The 25,089-nt window shown below is 40.0% G+C and overlaps 1 protein-coding gene across 1 annotated transcript in view; it reads left to right on the top strand.

The window, feature by feature from the left end:
• The window catches only part of AGT (angiotensinogen), a 341,767-nt gene that overhangs the window by 57,234 nt on the left and 259,444 nt on the right, over window positions 1-25,089 (top strand). The window lies entirely within an intron of this gene.

The following is a 25,089-nucleotide window of genomic DNA, read 5'->3' on the forward strand; positions in this document are numbered from 1 at the left end:
TAAAAATACGTTCACCATAAATCATGAGATACAACACTCTGTGATAGTCATAGGATGCTAAATAAGAAATCAACATAAAAAATGCTAGTGAAGGAGCATAGTGATCAAATTAATATTGCCTACTTGCTTTTGTTATGAATTGCTTTGCTTATTCTACTATATATTTGTTAGAGATCAAACCGATATTTGCTATTTGCTTCTGATAGGATACACTGCTAGAAATCATTTAGCAATAGCACTTAGACTTATATACCGCTTCACAGTGCTTTAGAGCCTTCTCTAAGCTGTTTACAGTCAGCATATTGCCCCCAACAATCTAGGTCCTCATTTTACCCACCGCAGAAGGATGGAAGGCTGAGTCAACCTTGAGCCTGCTGAGATTTGATCTGCCAAACTACTAGCAGCTGGTCATCAGTAGAAGTAGCCTGCAGTACTGCATTGTAACCACTGTGGTGGTGCCACCACCATACAAGCAGCAAAGTTACAGTCATAAGATGCTAAGTTAATAGGAAATATAAGAAGGATAATAGTAATACAAACTACAGGTAGTTTGAAAGTGTTGTGAGAATTAGTTGTTTAGCAGAGTGACGGCATGGGGGAACAAACTCTCCTTGTGTCTAGTTGCTTTGGTGTGCAATGCCCTGCATTGTCTTGAGGGAAGAAATTGACAATGTCAATTTATGTCCAGGATGTGAGAGGTCTATAGATATTTTCACAGAATCACTCATTTTTAAAATGATGCTATCAACAACAGTCTAATGCTGCACGAGCAGCAGAACTTACTTTTACTTCTGGGTCTTCTGAACTTTATAGAATTTATTTGACTTCTGTGAACCAGTGATGTCAGCAGGGGAGCAAGAAGGTAGATGCAAGTGTGATGCTCAAAAAGTCTGCTGGTTTTATATGTGCGGCTGTATGATACGTGCATGAGAAAGGATGGGGCATCAGTCACAGCACTGCTTCCTCTGTCTTGCAGGTTTTGACATACACACACACCCTATGCTTGAAACACAAAATGCCTGTTTTTCATCTGTTATAGTCTGGTATCTTTGAACTTAAAGTTGAATTCAAACAGTCACTGGAGATAATTATTTGCCATTAATAGCAAGATTACACATTTCGCCCCAAAAGTTCCTTATTGTACATATCATTCTGTCATGTGGGGAGTCTTCACATTAAAGAGTGGATTTGTCATGTTTCATATTTCAAAGCTTCTTTTATTTCCTTTGGCTACCTTGGTGCAGCCTTTTAGTAATGATAATATCTCGTTGCTTGTTTGATGCTGGTACTGAAATTTGCTGTGTGCTTTTTAAGAAGAAAAGCACAGGGACCGAAACTTTACGATTTAACTTATTCCTTTTGAAATGTGAGCTGTTCCAGGATAATGGCTTAGTTATGGGAAGCCCTCAGGAAATAATGACTCAGTAGACCATTAGAGCGATTTTATCAGATCAAGATAAGCATAGTAAAGCTGTGCCTTTACAAGCATCAGTTGTATCCCAGCATAATAATAAATGGACAGGATAAATTAAAGAGCAGGGAATACAGTGGCAATATGGGTTCTTCTGGAAATCTAATGGTTGATTCAGACATTTGTTGGGATGAAAATTTATGCTCAGCTTGTACATATGTGTTCTTAAGTAAACATATCATAGAAATACCTTTGCCTGCAGTGCTTTTCTGATGAAACTGAATCTTGTACAGTCAAGATATTGTAATCCAATTGATTGTGGTTAAATTGATTACTTACTCCCAATTTCCCTTCCTGAGGTGGTCTCTTCATTCTCTAATACTTAAACCTTCATAATGATGAGTTGCCAGCTTGCTTGTCTGAATGAGTGGGCAGTTGGGGAATTGTGGGAGTTGTAGTCCATACATCTCAAGTTGCAAAGGTTGAAAAACATTGTGCTATGCCAGGGGTGTCAAACTGGCGGCCTGAGGGCTGGATGTGTCATTTGCAGGCCATGCCTACTCTAGCTCACGAATGGGAAAAACCTCTCAACTGTCACATGATGGCAACTGATGTGAATTTGACACTGGTGTGCTACACCCTTAACTTCCAGTCTCACTGGCTTGACATTCCTCCCCCCCCATTTATTAACAAAGGCTGTATTTTTTGTCCATTGATTTAGCAATTAGTAGTCACTTCAGAAATATAGCATATTATATAATAGCAATTCTGCTTTTTTCAAAGAACATTATGGTCAAAGGAGCATTGAAGAACATGTATTTGTCAGACAAAGGGACAAAAAAAAATAGGAGACTTCTTGTTCCAGGACAGAAAAATGCCTTCACTTGTGAACAAAAGTTGTTCTTTTAAAATGTAACAAAATAAAACCTAAAGAAATTGAATCTTGTAATCTTATCGACAGGGAATTTGTTTTCAGCTGCTGATAAAAAATGTGTCTGTGCTCTTCCTTCAATTAATTTAATTTGTTATGCCTGTACATAACTTGCGTTAAAAGGTTGTGTGGGCATCAATCAGAAATTGGACTATTAGATGTTATTATATTGAGAATTCTCTTTTTGATCCTTAGCAATAATGGACAAAAGCCATATTGCTGCCTCATTTTGAGTAGTTTGTATGGAATTAGGAATCTTCCAAAGTGACTGATTGTATAGTAGAAACCACAGTGTGTATTGCGGTATCTCTCAATTTGCTGTGGAATGAAGTTGCCGTCTGTTTTGTCATGCACGATATAACACAGCAGAGCACTCTTATAAAACCTAGACATACTGTGAATATTGCTGGAGGAGAAAACTAGAAGAATTTCTGAGATCTAAGTTTCAAGGCCAGTTAACACAGGGGTGAAATGCTACCGGTTCGGGTCAGTTCACCCGAACTGGTAGTAAAACAGGCGACCAGTTCACCCGAACCAGTGGTTAAAAAAATGTTAAGAAATGTTTTTTTAAAATTCCGATGATCAGCTGTGCAACAGTCAGCTGTGCCGCACGATCGTTGGAACTCTTTTTAAAAAGAAACTTTTTAAAACATTTTTTAACTACTGGTTCGGGAGCAGACTTCAGAGCATTTCACCCCTGCTTAAGAAGACTTCAAATCTCCTTCGCCTGGCACTTTTCTGGGGCCTGAACTCTAGAATATAAGGGGTAGGGCAATAAGAGATGGTTAAAGCATTGCCAGTCAGAGTACAGGTTGTCTTTGACTTACAACAGTTCATTTACTGAGTGTTCGAAGTAACAACAGCACTGAAAAAGTGACTTACGACCACTTTTCACACTTGCAACCATTGCAGCATCCCCACAGTCACGTGATCAAAATTCAGATACTTGACAACCGACTCATATTTATGACGGTTGCTGTGTCCCAAAGTCACGTGATTCCCTTTTGCGCCCTTCTGACAAACAAAGTCAATGGGGAAGCCGGATTCACTTAACAACCGTGTTACTAACTTAACAACTGCAGTGATTCACTTAACAACTGCGGCAGGAAAAGTTGTAAAATGGGGCAAAACCCATTTAACAAATTTCTCACTTAGCAACAAATTCTGGAGTCAATTGTGGTCATAAGTCGAGGACTACCTGTAGTGCTGTGATTGGCAAATGGTTTTTCTCTTTTGGAAAATGTTGCTGTTGTTTAGTCGCTAAGTTGTGTCTGACTCTTTGTGGGCCTGACACTTTCTCTGACCCATGGACCTTAGCACACAAGGCTTCCCTGTCCTCCACTGTCTCCCAGAGTGCTGAAATTTATTTTCATTGCATTGATGACATGATCTAACCATCTCATCCTCTGCTGCGCCTTCTCCTTTTGCTTCAATCTTTCCCAACACCAGGGTCTTTTCCAATAATTCTCATTTGGTGGCCAAGTATTTGAGCTTCAGCTTCAGTTTGGGAAGATGGGGATACCCCCCTTGTCAAATTTGAAATACTAACACCATCCCCTGAGTACAAATCAGAACACAGGTAATTGGGATTGACTATAAGGAAATGGGACGCGGTGACTCAGTGGCTAAGACGCTGAGCTTGTCGATCAGAAAGGTCAGCATTTTCGTGGTTCAAGTCCCTAGTGCCGCGTAATGGAGTGAGCTCCCGTTAATTGTCCCAGCTTCTGCCAACCTAGCAGTTGGAAAGCATGTAAAAATGCAAGTAGAAAAATTGGAACCATCTTTGGTGGGAAGGCGCCTTCGGCATTTAGTCAGACCAGCCACATGACCATGGAGACATCTTCGGACAGTGCTTGCTCTTCAGCTTTGAAATGGAGATAAGCACTGCCCCCCAGAGTCGGGAACATATGTGTGAGGGGAACCTTTACCTGTAACGAAAGCAAAACTTTTGATCAGTGTTCTGTGGATTTGCAGTCCAGAGGACAGCACTAATTGAATAGTGTTAGAATGAATGCTAAAAGATATTACAATCTTTCCTAAATGAATAAACCAGAAGAATTCCTGACCATTTCCAACAACAAGTTTAGTATTATTTTAGATTTTGCCATAGAGTTCACTCAGAGAATTCACTGTCCACTGATGGTGGAATCACATGGGAAAAACAAATCTAAGCTCTCACATTATCTTTTCTGCTTACGTGAAAAATATGTAAGCAATTTTGTTTCTTTGGGTGGCTGAATCACCCCGCTCAAATAGATTTTATTTAGTTCATAAAAACATTTTCTCATGCTTTTGATAGAAACTCACTTGCAATATTTGTATTTTGTTTGTCATAGTCATTATAAAGTAATCTATCTTCCCCTCTGAGCCTAACCTCAGGATATGTACTGATTTAAACAGTCATCCAGTTCCAGAGAGTTTATAGAATTCTACTCACACTAAGAGAATATGCATTTCATCACATGCTTCATTTTCCACAATATTCTCCAAGAGACACGCATAAAAGGACACGTAGAAATTTTTTAAAAAAACACACCATTTGCTTGTTTCTCAAGGGTTGTGTTTATCAAGCTTGGCAGTATTAAGATGTGCAGATTTCAACTTCCAGAAATCCCCAGCCAGCAGGCTGGGTTGGGGAATTCTGGCATTTGAAGTCCACACATCTTAAATCCTGCTTAGTATCAAGACTCTCAATATAACATACCTCTTTCAAAGAACTGCTGGTTGACAAAATGCTCAACATTATTCTTCATGATTGGCATGCACATTAATGTCTTTTAAAAAAACACAGCAAGAACAACTCAGTGAACCTTCCTAATATCAGGGAGTTTGTACCTATCTCTTTCCAATGGGATCTTCATGACAGTTTGGATGAATGAAACCCATATGCATTACTGAAGAAAACAATTCATTAATTTTTAATAAGGTGGTTGAGAAAAGTTCTTGCAATTAAGTTGTATTTATTTTTTAAAATCTCTCCAGGGATTCAATTATTATCTTCCCCAGCAGCATCTTCTCAATATTGTCATATCAAAGACAAGCTATTGCATAAAAATAGACTTTCTCTGTCCCTACCATAGGATACTCTCCAAATGCTGAACTATTGCTATTGCAATTCCCACGGGGTTTGCAGAAGTTTTTTTTTTCTTTTTAAATTTTGTGTTTCACTGAGAGTATCCACTGGTTTTTCTTTATCATTGTAAAATAGTTCTTTCTCTGCCATTTTTCTATTCTACCATAAGAAAATGATAATGAAACAAAAGTACAAAAAGGGAAATGTTAAATATAAACATCTACCATACATTCTTTACTTTGCTTGTTCAAAAGGGGAATAAATCAATTTAGTTGGGAAAAAGATACTTTGAACAATGAGGGATCCAAAGGCTTGAAAAATCTGGAACTGTAGCAGGTATAAATCTAGTTCTCAAGAAAAGTTAAAACGCGGAAGGATAATGTTCACATGTAAAAACATTGAAAGAAAAAACCTCCTTGGGTCAAATTAATATCACTGAACCAAGGAGAAAAGAGTAATCAAGCTGCCTAATATAAAGTGAAGGAGCAGATATCTTCACAACTGTCTATGGAGATTCTCAGTCAACTAGATCATGGTTGTTGCAAAGGTGCTATTTTTCAAGAGGCAAGGGGGCTTTTTTGCTTTTCTTTGAAGGTGCTTCACTTCTCATCCAAGAAGCTTCTTCAGCTCGGACTGGATGATGAATGCAAGATTTTGCATTCTTTTAGAGAGCTGTTGATGCAATTTGGAGGTTTATCTGTATCCTAAGGGTCACCTGATGAGTGCAAATGGGTGTGGAGCCTTCTCGGAACTGCTGAAAGGACTGTGTTGTGAGGCGTGTTTTCTGCAGGATGTTTTCTGCCCTGTGTCCCTTCACTGTTGAACACAGGTGCAGGCTGTTAGGGATGAGTCTGTGTTGCCTCCATCTCAAACTGAAGCTCAAATGGCTCCTGAAGTCTGCAATTCCCCCCCCCCCGAAAATCCATTCATGAAAAAGCGCTTTTGGGATACCCTAACAACAAAGTGTTAATGCTCATCTACAACAAATATTACCTTCAGTGTCTTCTGAAAAGCCTTCCCAACAATTGTTCCAACAGAACAATTTATTTATGAGATGCAAATCTGTTTGAATACAGTGACACAGATTATGCAATATTGTGCTGAATGAGGATACAGGTGATGACTGGACAAGAGAAAGATGTTAGAAGGATTCAGCCTTGTCATACAGGTCCTATTTTTAAAGATGAGAAACCAGCAGAGAAAAAAAAGATGAGTCATTAACGTCAAACCACATATTTAGGGGGACAAAAGATTAAGGACAGGAGCCAAGCTTCTAATGTGGTGTTTCTCAACCGTAGCAGCTTGAAGATGTATGGACTTCAATTCCCAGCATTCCTCACTCAGTAAGCTGGTCTGGGAATTCAAGTCCACACATTTTCAAGTTGCCAAATTTGAGGGATGCTGCTCTAATGATTTTAAAAACACAGGCTGATTTCCATGGAAATGGGAATGCCATTTTTTTATCATTTTTTATTTATTTAAAATATTTATAGGGCTACCTCTCTTAAAACCAGAACCCTAGGCAACTCACAACCATAAAATGAAACAATATCATACAAAAAGTAGGTAACAAGAAAATTTAAGGCAGAAAAACCTGACAGCACTACCCAATTCCCAAATGGGAACTCATGACAGTCTCCTCCAGCTCTGATGTCCTCCTAGTGCAATATTTGGATATAATTCATCATTATATCAGAAAGCATTTGGTTTTTCATATTTTTTCTAGCTCAGATCAGCTACCAGTCTTCTCATGCATAATATCCAGCATTGATTACAACCATGTGATACTGTGTGTTTAAAAAGCTTCAGTTTTATTTATAACTCCTCTAAAATGAGCATCAGCTCATCATTTCAGCACGGAATAGAATCTTTGCTCCCTGAAGCTAATTTCAAATTTTCCACTTAGTTTCAATCTTCCTTGGAATTACACTGAACTATTAGACATAGTCACAAACAAATTCCAAATGAAGAGTTTTTAAATTCTCCTTGCCATAATTTAATAGATACTTTCATATGTCATCCTTGGCTTAAAAAAGCAACAACAACACTTAGATATAAAGTTAAGGAACTGGTATGTGTAGCTTATATCATACTATCAATGCATGAAGTGGAACGAAGTGTTATTTCCCATATTCAATATGGGATATTGTGTCACCTGGTTTAATGCAATTTTTCTCAATCCTGGAAGTTCTCTGGGTTTTACTTCCCAGAATTCCCTAGCCAGCATACTAGCATTTGAAATCCACATATTTTAATATTGCCAAGATTGGGAAACACTGATTTAGTATAAAGCAGGGGTGTCCAAACTTGGGAACTTTAAGACTTGTGGACTTCAACTCCCAGAATTCCCCAGCCAGCATGGCTGGCTGGGGAATTCTGAGAGTTGAAGTCCACAAGTCTTAAAGTTCCCAAGTTTGGACACCCCTGGTATAAAGCATTGTTAAAATTTGTTGGGTTTGGATATTCTGACTGCATGGATTGAAGGCACAAGGGTCTTGCAGTGGGGAGAAATGGAATAAAGAATGATCTTGAATTAATTATACTGTTTTATAATAATTTCTTTATAAACACAGACAGATTTATTATGTACCATTCAAGTTGATGTGGACTTTCAGCCAGTACATAATATTTCTTTTTGATGGCTTGCTCCCTTTACTGCTATAATTGTAACTATCCATCTTACAGCTTGTGCTTTCTTCTCCTCTTTACTTCCAATGTACAGATATAGTACTGCATATAATTGTATGCTTTTAGTTGTATTTTTCTGTTACCTCCTTTAAGTATGGAAACGTGCCTGTTGATGATTAAACTCTTAGACAATTTACACCTCGAATAAAGGCAGTAGATTCAAGGATCTACACCTCTGTACTTATCTCTGCCTCCTCCCAAGATTAGCTTGTTATACTAACAGTCATGAGATCCTCTTATATTGAAATTGTTATGCTGCATTCAGAGAAGGCATCTGTAATATCTTTACATGATGAATGATATACATTTCTCTTTTAGAATTATCTTGTATTCTTATTGCTTGTAAAGTAGTTATTTCTCTGTTGAGCTCACTTATTCACTGTAACCTGTTAGGTTTGGAAAATAAAATGATTGCTTGGATCCTCTCCAAACGTTGGCATGATTTTTTTTTAAAAAAATCAAATGGTCTTAAAAGACAAGAACCTCAATGAATTTGCTCCCCGGCAAGGAGTCAGACCAGAAGCAGAGACATTTCTTTGGGTGAGGGCCCAATGTTTTAATGTAAATCACGTTGTCACAGCTGATCGTTGGAAAAACTGGTTCGCCCAAACTGGTTTCATTTATTTTACTACTGGTTCAGGTGAACCGGTCCAAACTAGTAGCATTTCACCCGATGTCCACTTATACCTTTTTTAAACCTTACCATACTGTCTCCATTACTGCCCTGAAAGTCCCCAGTTTTTCAGGATTCCTTATCTTCCCTAGTTTCAACAATGCCTCTAAAAGTTACAAATCACAAAAGCTACTGATATTGCTACTCTCTCTAATCATGCACTGTGACAATTTGACGTTCTCAGAGATCCTCCAATTATCAGGCAATGTTCCATAACACCACTGATGATATTACCTAGTTTGGGTAATGAAATACCTGCAAGAAAACAACTACACTCAGAGCGCATCCAAAGTTCCCACTTAAATTTTTCTTCTTATTCTCTCTATTCATGAAACATGCTCATGCTGTAGCACTCAGCTGGGAAAACATGCAAAATTATCCCTATAAGCAATAGCATCTGAAATAAAACTTCTATAAGAAACTGCCTTTCCAAAGGAGTCAAAACATACCTGCTCTTTACAATCTGGAATGTTACAAACTAAAATTAAAAGTGTAAACTAAAAGAATTTTTAAAAATAAATAAAAGGAGATTGTAAGACATACAGCCAACTGACTACATTTATTACCTTGAAATATTGTTATCAGGATACCTGTATATCCAAGGAACCCTGGAACATGAGTTTCTCAAAAAGGCATTTCTCATAACAAGAACATTTTTGCAATTTTACCACCAGTTTGGGGAGAGAGAAAACCAGAAGAAAATGTAGCTGCTGCATAATAATAAAAGCAGACACCTTGACTTCCAAAGGAGACTCAAAAGAAGGAAGGAAGGAGGTAAGTAAGTAAGTTCCTTTGGAAATAACAAGGTAGTAAGGAGCATCTAAAAAGAGAATGATTGCAGTACTGGGAACCCCATCCACATGGGGAATTAATCCTGCTGGCATCTTCTTGTTTCTAATTTAGTCAAAAGGCATTCTAAAGCAGTTTTCCTTCTCGATAGAAATTTTCCAAACTTTTTTGCTTATTTATTTACAACTTGCTTTTATTATTTAAAAAAAAATAAGACAGTGAACGTGCCTAAAATTCCTTCCTCTTATTTTCTCCAAAACAACCACCTTGTGAAGTGGGTTGGGCTGAGACAAAATGAGTGGCCCCAGAAATAAAAATGTGAATTTTGCAACTTAATGCATAAGGCTGGATGACTGGATAATAAAACTCATCCTGGAAGCATTCTGACTTACTAAAGGCATTACTTTAGCTTTATATTGGAGTCAGGAGTTCAGGAGCCAAAAGTTTCCTATTACTATTAAGAGAGACATAAAAGTTCTAGTCAAGATTCTTTAAAGAGAGCGACACAATATGATAAATGAGAGCTAATTACTTACATCTTTAACCCACCAATCATTTGAAGCTAAGAATCTGTGTGTATGACCCTGCTCATAGGGCTGTAAACCATTAAATACAATTGCTATTACTTACAGGAAAGTAGCTTCTGCACTTTGAAAAGCGTCATATTCTTTCCTTAATGAAGGGAATTTTAAGACTAGGCTGTGTGCTAAATGCTATTTGAAAGATTATGATGTTCAACAAGAAATGTGATTGGGGAAAAGGATGTTACTCCCTTGCACTTATTTTTATTCAGCTTCTTACGTGCTGAAAGCAAACCAACCATTTTTCTTCTTCAGTGGTCAGGGCACAAATACAATTTATTCAGCTCATAAAAGCTAAAGTGGATTCTTGTGTTGTAGATGGAAGTTAAATCATTGCTCTTATTTCCTTGGCATAAAAAAACGTGACACATTTTCGAGCTTTTGCTTAGATATCTGTCCCCAGGGGCTATTGATGATGACTCAGTTGGTCAATCCATACTGTGGACTTCACACTGCCACTTTCAAATCCTGAGCAAATATACTGAGTATCATGCTTTATTGGGTTGTTTCTCCATCGGTTAAAAGGTCTTTACTTGGCTTGAGAGACACTATCTTCATATTTCAATCTCACAATGAGCTTTAGATTTAAGCGGGAATCACTTCGCTTACATTGACTTTTATTTAGGTAAGGGCAAGTCTGTTAGGGTTCTAAATACCATGCAGAAATAAATCATTGTCCAAGGCAAAACATCCTTTAAGGTGCAATTTATTCCGCAGGCATGTTAGTACGGCTATGGAAATTCCAACTCTAAATTACATCCTCTAAGTTCAACCAGTTGAAAGTTCATGATCTCTCCCCACACCCACAAATCCATCACATGTTCCAATCATATTCTTCCACGCTGGCATGTACACCCATCTTCTTCCGGCGAGGTGTCGAGATGCGAAGACAAAAGATGACCTTGGCTTCTACAAAAGAATGTCAACAATCCATTCTACAATCCTACTCCTTTCTATTCCCCCCTCCCAACTACTACACTAATGAAACAGCATAGAGAATTATTAAAAAGTGTGGCAGGCCAAAGATCCTAAAAAGAATATAATTACAGGCCTGACAGGCGGCCTCTCCTCAAAAGAAAAACGTTTCCTGCAAAGAGAATAACATAAAAGTTAACATAACAAAATTAACCACCTCTTCTCCACCCAGGGGAACCCCTTGACTTCTCGGGAAACTTCCCATTGAATTGCTTTACTAACTTCTCCACTTTTAGGTTCCCACTGTTTACCCAATTAACTTCAGACCAAGGGTAACCCTTCCAATGCACTAAGTACTGTAAGCAGCCCCTATTCAGCCTGAAATCTACAATTTTTTCCACCTCAGATTGTGTTTCCCCTTCTATCACCACAGGAGGAGATTGAGCTTGGGTGGATGCTCTTCTGTTAGACCCAATTACTGGTTTCAACAAGCTACAATGAAATTCTGGGTCAATTTCCCCTAGACTTCTGGGTAGACTGAGTTGAACTGTAACTGAGTTAACTATCTTCACTATTGGGAATGGACCTAGAAATTTTGGACCCAATTCCTTGCTAAGCATTTCTAATCTTATGTATTTGGTAGATACAAAAACATTGTCCCCCACACGGTAGGGGTTTAGGAGTGAGCGGCGTTGATCATCTTGCTTCTGGTAGGCTTCTGCCGCAACTGCTAGAGCCTTCTTCGTATTCTCCCATCCTTTCTTTAGCATGTCCATCCATTCACTCAAAGACATGAAAGAAGGAGGTTCTCTAGGCAACTCAGGCATGGCAACAACTTCCATGCCACTGGTAATCTGGAAACCCGCTAATCCTCTGCTGCTGTGGACCGCATCGTTGTACGCCACTTCGGCGAAGGGTAGCAAGTCCGACCAGTTGTCGTGCGGATAGTCCACAAAACACCTGATGTATCGTTCCACCACCGCATTGGCTCCCTCTGCTGCGCCGTTCATGCTGGGATGAACCTCTGAGCTCAGTTCTTGTGTGGACCCAATAGATCTCAGGACCTCTCTCCAGAACTTGGCTGTGAACTGGACTCCGCGGTCTGAAATGATCCTCTTGGGTACTCCATGCAGGCGATAAATGTGTTTCACAAACATTTTCGCTAATTCGTTTGCGGATGGCAATCCTGAGCAAGCAATGAAGTGTGCCTGCTTAGAAAACAAATCAATAACAGTCCAAATTACTTTATGCCCACTGCTGTCTGGGAGTTCCAGGATGAAGTCCATTGCGACCTCTTCCCATGGCCGTTTAGGGCTCTCTGCTGCAGGTGCTGTAGGTTCTGGGCTCTTGGATCCAATCATCCACGGCTGGCCTTGTTCCTCCTCCGAGGCCTCCCCTTTGGTAGGACTCTTCGTCACCTGAAGTTGGGGGTCCTCTTCCAGAGGCTGTTGGCCCAGATGACTTTTCTGTGCGGGCATCTGGGGCCCTCTCTTAACCACCGTGGCAATTGGTACACACATTTGTTCTTCGGCAATTCCCTCCTCCGAGGCCTCCCCCTTGGTAGGACTCTTCGTCACCATAAGTTGGGGATCCTCCGAGGCCTCCCCCTTAGTTGGACTCTTTGTCACCTTCAGTTGGGGATCCTCCTCCGGAGATTGTTTGCCCTTTTCCTCTTCCGAGGCCTCCCCCTTAGTAGGACACTTCGTCACCTTAAGTTGGAGATCCTCTTCCAGAGGCTGTTGGCCCAGATGACTTTTCTGTGCGGGCATCTGGGGCCCTCTCTTAACCACCGTGGCAATTGGTACACACATTTGTTCTTCGGCAATTCCCTCCTCCGAGGCCTCCCCCTTGGTAGGACTCTTCGTCACCATAAGTTGGGGATCCTCTTCCAGAGGTCGTTTAGGCTTTTCCCCCTCCGAGGCCTCCCCCTTAGTTGGACTCTTTGTCACCTTAAGTTGGGGATCCTCCTCCGGAGAATGTCTGCCCTTTTCCTCTTCCGAGGCCTCCCCCTTGGTAGGACACTTCCTCACCTTAAGTTGGGGATCCTCTTCCAGAGGTTGTTGGCCCAGATGACTCTTCTGTGGTGGCATCTGGGACCCTCTCTTTACCGCCGTGGTGGTTGGTGCGCACGTTTGTGGCATTGGGGCTGGAGCCAAGCACTCTGACGCTCTGTGGCCAAGTTGACAACAATGGTGGCATTTAATTGGGCCCCACGAGGAATGGAACCTAGTTACATCTCTAAACTCAGGAACCGTTTCATCACACTGCCTTGCTCTCCAACTTGCAGCTGCCCCCTTGGTAAACCCTTCTTCCATGGTGGAGATTGCTTCTCTGTAAGAAGGGGGAGTAAGAACCTTTTGGGGCATTGCAGATGCACCTTGTTCCGCTTCCCATCTTGCAGGCCTGGCTTTGGTAATCCCTTCTTCCATGTTGGTGATTGCTACTCTGTAGGAAGGTGGGGTAAGAACCACTTGGGGCCTTGCAGGCGCACATTTTCCCGCCATCCACAATGCAGGCCTCTGTTTGGTAATCCCTTCTTCCATGGAGATTTCTTCTCTGTAGGAAGGTCTGGTAAGGACCTTTTTGGGCCTTGCAGGGGAGACTGGAACCAGTGGGGAGGTCAATCCCTCGGTTGGCCACTGCCCAGCTTTCTGCCATGGTGCCATCTGCTGAGGGAGGGCAGGTGCCCACTGGCATCCCTCCCATCCATGACCTGGGGTTAAGACCCATCCCGGGGTTGCCTGCTTCACAGGTTGCAGCTCAACCAATGATGGCTGGCTAAGGGGTTTTACGTGCCAAGGACCCTCCTGCTGGCTTGGAGGAGTTATGGGCCAAGTAGGTGCCCTTTGCTGGCTTGGATGAGTTATGGGCCAAGTAGGTGCCCTCTGCTGGCTTGGAGCATTTCCCCATGCTGATGGCAAAGGAGTTGGTAAGTAGCATCTCTTCCATCCAAGTCCTGGGAGGAAAGCCCAATTTACTGCCCAATTTGCTTCATTTACTGGTTGCAGCCACATTTGTGGTGGCTTGCAAGTGACAGATGCTGGAAAAATTCCTTCTTCCTGCCTCCTTTGAAATTCCCATTTTGAAAGGGAATCCTTCTCCCAGCTAATTGCAGGGTGACAAGCCATTTCATTTATTGCCGTCTGGAAGGAGCCCAAACCTCTGTTCTAGGTTTTTTTTTCCCAAGCCTTGTTTCCAAGCTGGGGGGAAGGAGGGGGAGCATGCACTCACAATTTGCTGAAGAAATATTTCTGCGACCTTCCTTCGTCTTGTCGTGTCTCCTCCTGCATTCCTCCTGATGCAATTAACTGGAAGCAGCATTCCATTGCCTTTGAAGTTCCGCACTCAGCTTCTTATCACCAAAAGCTTCTCATTTATTCTTCGCTGATATTTACGCTGTCCCGGTCAGCGTTGGGAATGCCGAGGCCCCCATCACCAGATCTTCCATCACCAGCCCTTCCCCCTTGATAGGGGGAGGGAGCTAGTGAATTATTTTAAAGTAGAGAGTTGGAATAATGTTAGGGTTCTAAATACCATGCAGAAATAAATCATTGTCCAAGGCAAAACATCCTTTAAGGTGCAATTTATTCCGCAGGCATGTTAGTACGGCTATGGAAATTCCAACTCTAAATTACATCCTCTAAGTTCAACCAGCTGAAAGTTCATGATCTCTCCCCACACCCACAAATCCATCACATGTTCCAATCATATTCTTCCACACTGGCATGTACACCCATCTTCTTCCGGCGAGGTGTCGAGATGCGAAGACAAAAGATGACCTTGGCTTCTACAAAAGAATGTCAACAATCCATTCTACAATCCTACTCCTTTCTATTCCCCCCTCCCAACTACTACACTAATGAAACAGCATAGAGAATTATTAAAAAGTGTGGCAGGCCAAAGATCCTAAAAAGAATATAATTACAGGCCTGACAAAGTCATCAAATGATTGATTGGAAAAAAAACACAGTTCAACCTGCACCAAGTAGCAAGTGTTGTGGCCCAACAGTGGCCGGCTGGGCTGTTGGTGGAATCTGACAGCCATGAACACTATGGAGGCTGGAGGAACACCCTGGAGGCTGAGGAAGACTCTGGGGGGTGTTCGGAGTCAGAGCAGGGACTAGAGAGGCCTGTTGGCCACCAGGTGGCGTCTGAGTCAGGGAGCAGTGAGGAAGAACAGAGGGAGGCTGTCCCTGACATACCTATGTATAGGGCTGCGAGGAGGAGGGAGCAGCTTTGGAAAAAGGGTCACAGAAGAAAATAGGAACAGGTGGCTACTGATTGGCCCCTCCCGGAGAGCTTATAGGTGGGGCGATGGGAGGGGAATTTTGCAGGAAACAACAATTTACTGATCTAGCCGTAGAGAAAGATTAGAGAATTTCGTGAGTTCAAGCCTTGTTTCATAGAGATAGCTTTCTGGGCTCCCAGCCAAGGGGTTGCTTATCTCCCTCTTTAGTTGTGGCAGACAGCCAAGTCTGCATCTGTATATATTGTAGAGGCTTGGGGCAGAACAGCAAGTGACTTTAAAAAACCTGGTTTATGCATTAAACCCAAATAAAGCATTTTAACAATTAAAGATTAATGGGGTTATTATTAAATATAATAACCCTCAACCCTCCAAGTGAAGCAGGACATCTGAAAAGTGTACATGTGTGTTTTGTTACCATTTTATTGCACTCACATGGAATTCTTTTAGCAAATGGGGCTTTGATAACACAAATTAAAATGCTGGGGCAGTTTGCAGAATGTTTTGACATGCACAGTCTTATGTCCTTTAGATATCTTGTTCACTCAGTACTTGAGGACAAAATTGATCTATTGAACTAAAGCCATTCTCAGGATCTCAGACCCAGAGGGGAAAAAAACCTATACTTACAAAGAGGTATGGTCCTAAAATGTGTGTAGCCTATAAATAATAATAGTACAAATATTTAATTTTCACTCATTGAAAAGGAAGTAACAAGCGTATACACATTATGCAGGAGAACACTTTGTTTTGCCAAATCCGCTCAGCTGAACCTATATTGTTTTGCTTTAAACATCTTTTAGAAGTTAGAAATTTCTTCCAAGTTCTTATATTAATGCCATGAATGTAAATAAGATATTTAGAGAAGGGAAAGGAGAAATATGCAGATGTATCTCAAGGTATTTCACTGTATGATACAAGAGGCAATATGGCACGCCAATATATTCCATGCAAAGAAACAAATGGGTGGTTGAATTTTACTTTGACCCTGATGATGGAGTAATACCATCCATGCTACTTGTGGATTGTAAATAAATTTGAGGTTACAGGACAAACTCTGGGGCTTATCTTGCACTGGACATCCAAACAACAAGCCTAGTACTATTGAGCGAATTAGTATGGTATTGTAATAGGACCCTGAATTCCCCACAATGGCTAATGATTGTCTTTTGGATTCAGTAGACTTCAATGGTATGTGAAGAACTGCAGTCGTTTCAACAAGGAGCTCTCCAGCAGAACCTAAAGCTGTTCTGTTAATTTGCAGCTAACAAAATTGTGAAGCAAAAGAGAAAACGAGACTTCTTTCGCTGAATTTGAAAGGCAATGATCTCATCATCTAGGAAAGGAAATGATTTCTCCCGTCTCTCTCTCCTCATTACAACACCTATTACTACATAAAATAAAAACAGCAAACCCCCAAAAAATGTTTTTCTGCAATAGCTGTGAGACATAGACACTATTTCAACCAACCACTCCCCGCCCCCAGTTAAAATTTTGAATTCCAGGACAAAGAGAAAGATTTTTGGCTGCCACTAAAACAAATAATGTGTGAAGCCAATCATACTGCTCATGGAGAGGACACCAGCATCAAACATACCTGTCTATTTAAATGTCTCAAGACCCCTTTCTAAGCCTTGATGGCATGGTCCAAACAGCTGAGAGATATATCCTGGCAAGACAACTTTTAATGACTGACATCTGCTTGATTGTTCACAGTGGCAATAGGCACATGCTGGGTAAATTCAAAGTCTTCAGAGTTAATGTATTATCTGATTTATGGTGTGCTGATCTGTGGTTATCGCAATGTGCACCCTATGGAAATTGTTCAAAGTTCCTAAGAGTTTTGCTCTTCACTCTCAGCTGTGTCGCCAATTCCTAGAAGCAGACCTGATTTCATGAGAAGCCTAATTGCCCAAAATACTGATTTCAAGCAATAAACTAGTTTCTCGAAAGCTTTTTGGGTTCCTAAAAATTGCAGGATAACTTAATGGCTGATTGAAATCCATTCTGAACCAAGATCCTGCAGGTGTTTTGCACATTATTTGATCTCAGTTTTGTCAGAGGCAAAGAGCAGATCTAAGCTCTATTCAGTTTAGACATGTTAAGAAAATCTTTCTCAGTAGCCTAATATCCTATGTCCAAACCAGAAAGCTTCCCATTAACCAGACCTGACATCGTGCTCTTTTGAAGGAGAGATTTAGCAACACATTGAAGCAAGAAGGCCTATGTCCATGTCCACCGGGAGAAACAAATCAATGGCACACATTCTCCTTTGTTGCCTATTTTAATTCAATTGGACCAAAGATTTAATTACATCTCTTTTTAAATACCAGGCACAACAAAAGTGACGGTGATCTCATTCCTTCTCCTTTTAGTGGAAACATCAGGCACATCTCCACTCCAGGGAAGCTTGATTGCAATAACTCCCTGATCTGTAATATATTTCCTGATAACAATTGTGTTAAACTGTAAGTATCTTAGAACATTCATATTTTAGCAATCCTGTCATCTCTTGCTTGACAGCTCTAGTAAATTAGTGAATTACTTTTGTGTCTTTTAAAGAGCTTACAGTAACTAAAATTACAACTAATTTTATTTATACAGTATTAATTAAAATTTATACAATATTTTAGCTTATTTTATTCTACTTGGTTTATATTATTATATCTAATTCCAGTCACTGGCTGTAATAAAGAATAATGAAAACTAATTTTCCATCACCACCAAAAATGTCTTGTTTTGTTTGCTCTTTATACATAACAAATGGAAATAAGAGGGGGGGAAAGCCTTTCCTGGTGAACTGAAGGCACGCCTATGTTGATAATGGAAAAGCTGCTCCTTCAATTCCTATGCTATTGGGAATATAAAAGTAGGAAGAAGACTACACTAGGAAGTTGAAAAAACATGCTGGAAAATAGCAATGGCAAACCAGTGTTGCTAAGAAAACAACAGAATAACAGAGTTGGAAAGGATCTTAGAGGTCCTTCTTCCTGCTCAAGCAGGACATCCTATGCTATTATAGGTAAGTGGCTGTCCAGTCTCTTCCTAAAAGTTGTTGTTCCATTAGTTGATTGTCCTCACTGTTAGGAAATTTCTGCTTAGTTCTAGGTTATTTCTCTCCTTGATTAGTTTCCATCCATTGTTTCTTGTCTGGTCTTCTGGTGCTTTGGAAAATAGGCCCCTCTTCTTTGTGACAGCCCCTCAAATGCTGGAATACTGCTATCGTGTCACCCCTATTCCTTCTTTTTACTGTTGGTTATTCCTGCCAGTTTAGTGTCATCTATAAATTTGATTTATCTAAATCACTGGTAGTCAACCTGGTCCCTACCGCCCACTAGTGGGCATTCCAGCTTTCATGGTGGGCAGTAGGGGTTTGCTGTAACTCTGCTTTATAAATTTTATAAAGTAAAGTTACTTCCCTACTTTATACATCACCATTTACTGTGGAACCAGTGGGCGGTTAGAAAATTTTACTACTAACAGAGATACAAAAGTGGGCGGTAGGTATAAAAAGATTGACTACCCCTGATCTAAATCATTTATAAAATGTTGAAGAGTACTGGGCCTAAAACAGAACCTTGGGGTATCCAACTGCTTATTTCTCACCATGTAGAAGTAGTTCCATTAAGGACCACATATTGAGTGCAGTTTGTCAGCCAGTTACAAATCAATCTGGTGGTGATGCTGTCTATCCCACATATTTTTAACTTACCAAGAAGTAGGTTGTGGTCTACTTTGTCAAATGCCTTTCTGAAATCCAAGTATATTATGTTGACTGCATTTCTCTGATCCATTAGTTTAGTCACTTTGTCAAAGAACGAAATAAAATTTGTTTGACATGATCAGGTTTTGACAAATGTGTGTTGCTTTCTGGTTATAACTTTTCTTGCTTTTAGGTGTTTGCAGATCTGTTTGCTTGATTATCTTTTCCAAGATCTTCCCAGGTATTGATGTCAGATTGACCAGACTGTGGTTTCCTGGATCTGTTTTTTTTTTAAAGATGGGAACCATGTCAGCTCTTTTTCAGTCCTCTGATGGTTCCACGGTGCTCCAGGATCTATGAATTATATGGTTGTGTTCATGCATAACCAGCAATAAAGCTGATCTTAAGGACACCTTTGACCTTAGAAATGCCTTGAAATTAGAGTTTGTAGAGAATTGTTTTGTGCCAGTGAAACTTATTTAATAATGATATGGTTCTACTAGAATTTTGCTATGGTGCATACGATGTCTTTCAACATGCATGGAAGAAGATCTCATGCTGGTGAGAGAAAATGCTGTCGACGTGGCCCAATAGTGGGTAAATGTCATTTACTTTCAATTCTATTTATTCTATCATACATTTTATATGTGCTATATTTCTGTGACCTATTTTGTACCTATTTTATTCACTCTGTGTTGAATGTCTGTACTTTGTAGGTGTTTCTGATGCGGATAAAGAAGAAGCAGAAGTTTAGCACTTGAATTCTGTAATAATTGGAACTTGATAACGATTTTAAGGCTTTTAACCTTGGCACCATGTTTATGGCATGACAGAAATCTGACCAGGAAAATGTCAGAAATTGGATTGCTTTGAGAGGTCAACACAATTCAGGAAAATCTTCAACTAGTATCATTGAATCTGTAATTGCAGCTTGGGTTTAAGGGAATTCCCAAGCTGTTCCTCTATTCCTTTAGGAGGAATGCAACCCCATCTAAACCAGGAGCAAGATGCCACCATATTAAAGATGTCGGTGACAATTTATTGGTACCTTAGTAAAGAATTCTTTACCAAGGTACCAATACATTTTTCTGATTATGGGAAAACAAATTTAGCTGATTATGGGAAAACAAATTTAGAATTCCCTTCATATACAGGAATCTGCAAGATTCAATAGCATCAGGAATTATGTTTGAGATTGGCTTGCTCTCTGCTATATAGTATCTGGATGTTTTGTCACTAATGCTGCATCCTTGCAGACAGCCAGGCAAATTCTATTCTCTATGAATGACTGTTCCATTTGTTTCTCGAAGAGGGAATTGTGTTAATAGTGAATGCTTTCCAGAGCTAAATTCCATTTATCGGTTTTAATTGTTTCTCTTAGCTCATTTGTTGCATCATGCTCAAGAATAATTTTTTTTCCATTCTTCTTTGCAGGGCAGCCAAGTGCAAACCCATAACAACAGTGTAGTAAGGTTCCCTAAGGAGCTGACCAGCAGTTACTAAAGGTAGAATACATTTTTCCCTTGAGCTCTCAGATTATATTGGAGCTCTCTTTTTAGAGCTCCCCATGTACTTTTCTTTCCATAAAAGCAGCCGTGTTTGGGTTTAACAAAATGAATTCTGCAAAGCTGGTAATCATGCAGTGTCAGTTTGCTCAACTTATGCATGCTACAGAACATAGCTGTTTGTGGAAAAGAATTTCTATTTCCACTTGCTAACTTACAAAATGCAAAAAGCATTAAGGTCCACTAACAAGTTGTCATGTTTTTAACAGCAACTGCATTTATAATTAAGAAAATAGATCAATGATACATGCAGTTGTAGATATAGAGAAATGATTCTTATAGTAGGAGTGGAGAAACGTTGAATGAATGGCTAGTATGGAAGTAGGAAACAACCAAGCAGTCAGTTTTGAGTGGGAAGTTTCTCCAACCTTAACTTCTCTAATTTTTGCAACACTGAGAACCATTTTTTTCAAGACTATATCAGGTGCTTTTTCATGGGTTTGTGGAGTTTAAAAGTAGGGATGGGAGAACTTTGCTCAAAAGGTGTTCCATTCCCATCTTCAATTTCAAAAAATAAAAATATGGCTGAACTTTAATAATGAGATCCCAGTGCCAGGATTCATACAAACAAAAGGCTGGATATAATTCTAACAAGAAATAAATAAAATTTGGAATGTTGAAAGGGCCACAGGTAAGAAATTCTTGGTCTGATTCTTTCTGGGATATAAAAATACTAACATCTGTGTTCATATACTTAATTTTCACCAGATTGGGGAAAATACTGGGTGTTTATTACTAGAAATGGCAGCCATATTTCTTCAATGCTATAGTTCATTTCTCCATAAGTGACTTAGAACTGGGGTTCCCAGTCCCAGTCTGTGGACCCACACTGGGCTGCAGCATACTGGAAACTGGGCCACGCAAGCAAGCAAAGCCCCATCCACAGAATGCAGGTAACACATGAAACCACGACCCCTCTGGTCCACAGAAAAACCTCTCTCCACACAACTGGTCCCTGGTGCCCAAGAGATTGGGGGCTGCTTATTTAGAATCTCTTCTTAGCTGTGCCTGAAATGTTAAAGCCTGTCCCCATTCCTGACACAACAATACTTGGATGACTGTAGAAAAGACAATAAACCGCTAGTGGGGAAATAATCACAGGTAATTTCACACTCTGACCTGAATGTCTTTTTCCTTGGGAGGTGGATGGTTGTTTTGATGGTAATTTGTATCACTTCAAAATGTGACAAGCCTTTTTGCTGGATGTGGGAACTCTGTTGCAACATAATGTGCAGGATTCCACCCCAGGGGCCAAAGCTTTTTTTAACCATTTAACTGCGTTTTCCTCAAGTTGAAGCAGGAGCTAATAGCGATGCAAAAGTCCTTCTTTCCTCTTCCCTTTTATTCAATATAATTTGCTTCTGCCTTTTGCTATGTAGTCATACGTATTGTAGCTCCAGCTGCTTCATTCCAGTTTAATAATGCAGCCAGGAAGCATTGTGGCTTACTTTCAATTTAATCACTGTAATTCCTTCAGCTTCCAATACAGGTCATGTTGTGTCTGATTCAAAGTCCTTATTAATCTGATACGATATTAATCCCTTTTGTTTTAGTATAATGCATCTCTGCTATTCTTTTTGTTTTACATACTGGTGCTTATTGGGTTGAATTCTAGTAAAACTCAATTTTTAATGTCACAGAACTGCTGTATGAAAAAGCTCCCTATTGATTTTGCCAGCATAATCGGAGCCAAATAGATGCCTTTTTATATTTGAGTCATTGTCAGCTGAACAGTGGCCCATCCTGGCTGCCTGATCAGGTAGGTGACTCTGTGGAAGCCCTGAGAATTTCAGAGGAAATGCAAAAGAACTGATGTACCAGTACTTCATTTCCTGCCACTCCAAAATTATAATATATAGATAATACATTGCTATAAATTAGAAGTACCAATCTGAATTGCAAATCTCCTAACAACTGCATGCTGACAACAAAAATTACTCAAAAGTTTTTACTACCAACTCCAGGGTCTAGAATTTAGTATGCATTCATAAGCTGAAGCCAGAAATCTGATTAGGCCTGGTACACATCTATACATGCACAACTCTGACTTCTACATTTGGCTATTGTCCATATGAGTCCTTTTACTCCCCCCCCCCAAATAAAAAGGAGGTAGGAGAATTATGCCTGCTGCCCCTGTTTTTAGTCTTCTATATGTTTATGTGACGGTTGAAATATAGATATAGATAGACATAGAGATATACAGTATTTATATGCCATCTGGAGATATTGCAGATTTTAATTATTTTTCAGGATTTCAGATTTTACAAAGAGAACACTACATAATGCACAAATAGTGTTGGCAATTCCATGGCTGAATTCAAGGAGGTTAAAATTCAAGATTTTAAGGTTAAGATCTTTTTGTCTCTTCCCCCCACCCCACCGCCCTCCCGAAAATGAAATCATATTAGAAATATGAATACAGAATAGCAATATTGCATTTATCTTAAGTGGTCTTTCAAAACATCTGAGCTTGAAATAACTAAGAAAGGAAGACTATTTACTTTGCTAGCTACATTTTAATATCAAAGAGGAAATGAAATATGGATGGGTTCCTCCTCCTCTCATTCTTTACAGACTACTGAATCCTTTGCAAGAAATACACGGTCAGCAGCCCAATTAGTATAGCTCAGTGACGTGCGGTGAGGTTTATGACTGGTGAGGCACTGACACAGTGCTGAGTTTCAAATATTTTTAGACTTGTGGAACTCCCAGAATTCCACTGCCAGGCATGCTCAGTTCCAATTTAAAGCGACAGCATTTTTTTTCTCCTTTGCTCCTTCTTTCTTTTTCTTTTTCTTCTCATTCCCCTCCTTCCTCCCTCTCTCCCTTCCTCCCCCTCTCTCAAACAAACACACACAAACACACACACACAGAGAAGTTGGATTGGACTATCTCTCCTACCCCTTCCCTCTCTCACTTACTCTCAAACAACCCCCCCCCCCCACAAACACAAAAGTTGGATTGGATATCTTTTCCAGTGGCTTGAAAGCAGCTCCTCTGCCACCACCACCACCCATTCCCCTGCTGCCTTTCCCAAACACCTCCACCATTGCAAATGCAGCCTGCTGTCTGGGTGGGAAATGCCTGGAACACAATAAAGCCCACCCACCACCTCCTACTGGCAGGCTGGGGTGAGAGGAGAGGCAGAGAAGCCGGAGGGGAGCCAAGCCGAGCCTTCCAAAAGAAAGAGGCTGGGGGAAAGTGTGTGTACTACAGCATGGCTCTTTGCCTGGCTTCCTGCCTCCTCCTGTGGTCTCCTCAGTGCTCACTTGTGCTTTCCCTCCCCAAGTGTAGTTTGATTGCAGGTGGAGCCACGTTGCCTTTTCAAAGTTGTAATCAGTGAAGCTGGGCTAGATTTTTATATAGTTTTATCCAGCTGTGTGTGTGAGAGAGAAATGAATGGGGGCCTGGGGAGGAAGTCACTACACTTGGGGAGGGAGAGCACCAGTGAGGTTAAGCAGAGTCATCCACGGTGAGGCAGCAACTAGCTCAGCTTTTTCCTTTTACTTTTTTTTTTCATGATGAGAGTGGTAAGGCTGTGCCTCACTTGCCTCACCTGACTGCACGTCACTGGTATAGCTATATATGCTGAACATTTCCTAGTCAATAGGAATATTTTAGCAAATGTGGTTTCTACCAGATTTGGATCTTGAAATAACTCCGAACAAATGGCACATTTAGTGCTAATGGAGGAAAATCAGAATTTATTGTTGATGGAAGTTTATGAAGATGCTAACATAGATCCCAATGTTCAGGGTTGGATTTTTGTACTCCAAAGGTTTTAACCAATGTAACAATCGAGAGATGGCAGTTTGGCTGAGAAACATTGCCTTTTTTATTTGTTCAACTGCTATCGAATAGCAAGGGAAAGACAGTGAACACAGCCATTGCTCATTACTCAGTGGTCCTGTTGTAGTCATCAATTTTATTTTTTTCACTCACACACACATTAGGAATGATTGGAAGACTAGCAAAGCATAATAAATATACCTTTTAGGTGATAAAAGGGATAAAAATATGCAAAAAGTTAGCTTCAATAGCACCACATTATGGGCATACAGTCTATAGGCTTATGGCTAAATAAACTAATCTCACAAGAGGTAAACAAAATCATTTTTTAAAGAAGAAAAACATAAAACCCCAAATATTTAACTTCAAATGTTTATTTTAAATGTTAATAGTAGATAAATATTGTTTATAAATAGTATTGTGTGCACTTTATTTCTATTCATTTATTTATTCAATTTCTATAGCCACCCATATCAATTAATGACTCTGGATGGCTCATAATTTAAAAAAATTAGATACGACAATTAAAACAATAAAAACATTTTAAATAATAATTTATAATAATAATAATAATTTTATTTGATTAGCTGCAACCCTCTCCCGAAGGACTCGGGGGGGCGTACAATCAAAACGGATAAAAATACACATAAGACAAACATATATACAAAAAGAACAAAGACATATACATATGTGCATGGAGGAGAGTTGACTTATAAGTGAAAGAC

This window comes from Natrix helvetica (assembly GCF_964273705.1).
Source record: "Natrix helvetica genome assembly, chromosome: 2".
NCBI lineage: Eukaryota > Metazoa > Chordata > Lepidosauria > Squamata > Natricidae > Natrix > Natrix helvetica.